This window comes from Palaemon carinicauda, chromosome 8 (assembly GCF_036898095.1).
Source record: "Palaemon carinicauda isolate YSFRI2023 chromosome 8, ASM3689809v2, whole genome shotgun sequence".
NCBI classification, from domain to species: domain Eukaryota; kingdom Metazoa; phylum Arthropoda; class Malacostraca; order Decapoda; family Palaemonidae; genus Palaemon; species Palaemon carinicauda.
In genome coordinates this window covers 31922943-31925442 of record NC_090732.1, presented here as the reverse complement: position 1 = coordinate 31925442, position 2500 = coordinate 31922943, and positions in this window count along the sequence as shown.

Genomic DNA, 2500 nt, shown 5'->3' with positions numbered 1-2500 from the left:
CAATACTTATATTTTAGTAATAAAATATACGATTCTGTACAGGGTTTAAAGTCAACAATATGGATTGCAGTAGAATTCAAGAGCTTCTGCTTGTTATACGGGTATTATTAAAACCAGGAAGAGAGGAATTCAGACGCTGCTTATGAAATTCCTATGTAGGCCTATGGCAAGTGATGAAGTCATAATATTAATTTTAGCTATATTAATACAATAAAGAATAGGCTACGGTTATGTAAACTAGTTATCATTATCATCATCATATCCTACGCCCATTGAGGATTTAAATCAATACTTCTCCACTCATCATCACATACTACGCGCTTTATAATCCTCAGCTATGTAGGCCTGGATCTGCAACCTCTTTTTATATCTTGTGGAGTTCAGTTGAAAGTTTGTTGACCTAATCTCTCCGGTGGAGTGAGAAGAGCATGCCCAAACCATCTCCATCTACCCCTCGCCATGATCTCATCCACATATATGACTCGCGTAATCTCTCTTAGAGTTTCATTTAATGTCCGGCCCTACCATTTAGCACTCAATATTCTTCTGTTGGCTTTATTCTTAAATCTGCTAAATACGTTGGATATTGTTTGACTGTCATACCACGACTCGTGTCCATACAGTAAGACCAGCCTAGCCATTATTTGATTTGTTTTCAATCTTTCAATTTATAAAGATCATATATCAATCAAAAGATCCTATATTAATTTATTATAGATTCAAAAAAATCCTTTTTTGCTTTAGATAATAGGCATGGGCTATGATAAAATTAAAAATTAAATGCACGGTTGAGACTCAAAAGTCATTTATTCACTAAAAAAGGAAATCGTGAACGTAATGGTTATTGAAGCATGAAAGCTGTAGCCAATTTTACGAACGGTGAATTGGGATAAACTCCCAATGGCAAAGATGAGTAATGGTTCCTGAAAAATGGTTGGGCAATGTCATCATAAGTCTTCTTTTAAGTTAAAATGAACGATATCGTACTTGAAAGAGTGGTACTAACAGTGAACAGAGAAGAGATAAACAAGCAAGCCCTGCTAAGATCTTAGTCGAGATATGGTAGACATGTTATGAGAATTATTATGGAAGAGCTGAGCAAAATATGCCAAAAGAGTGGGGATGTAATTATTTATTTCTGTATGAAGAATATTAAAATATTATGGAATGCGTAAGATACAAAGGCAGTTAGGCACACATTGAGTCAGCCAAAAAGAGAAAATATGAAAATAATCTTTAAGAAAAGGTGCAGATACGAAGAAAAATATTAGGTTGAATGTTCAATGTCATTCAAACTAACATATATGATGGGAAACATGATTTCCCATCCCCCCAGAAATTAAATTAGTCTTGGCTGTATAGTCCGGGAACCATAAAGTGAAAAATAAAAGATATTTAATTAAAAAATAGAACGTTTTATCCTTAATTCCCTTGGGATGAAAAAAAAGAAATAATAATTATGAATCCTCTCTTTCTCCTTCCATAAAATGAATTAATTCAATTATAAGAGGTCTATATATTTTTTTATTACCGTTTTCAACAATGAGGATAGAGTGCCCCAGAACATATGAATATTCTCTATGAAACTGACCTTTGAGACAAGAATACTGTAAAAAGTCATCATCACCTGAAGAAAATAAATGAGCCAGTAATCTCAAGAAGTATTATACGTCATACTTTAATTGGTCAAGTTATGTCTCTCTCTCTCTCTCTCTCTCTCTCTCTCTCTCTCTCTCTCTCTCTCTCTCTCTCTCTCTCTCTCTCTCTCTCTCTCTTTCTTCTTGAAATATATATATATATATATATATATATATATATATATATATATATATATATATATATACATATATAGATATGTGTGTATATGTATATATAAATATATATATATATATATATATATATATATATATATATATATATATATATATATATGTACACACACACACATATATATATATATATATATATATATATATATATATATATATATATACATATATATATATACACATATATATATTTATGTATATATATATACACATATATAGATATGTTTGTATATGTATATATATATATATATATATATATATATATATATATATATATATATATATATATATATATATATACAGATATATATATACATATATATACATATATATACACATATATCTATATATATATATATATATATATATATATATATATATATATATATATATATATATATATATATATATACTGTATATATGTATAATTATACATACTGTATATACATAAAGACATATAAATATCTCTCCTGATGGCTCAATTAGTAGAATCCTCGTAGACATGGTTTCCATTCGAATAGGTAGGAGTTCGAATCTCTACCCGGCCAGAAGCTGTTACCATAAAATTAATTCCAAGTAAATATATATTCCTAAGATAAAATTCGTTATCAAATGCCCTTCGTAGGTAATAATTACATTGATTGGAATCACGAGTGTTAGTGATATATATA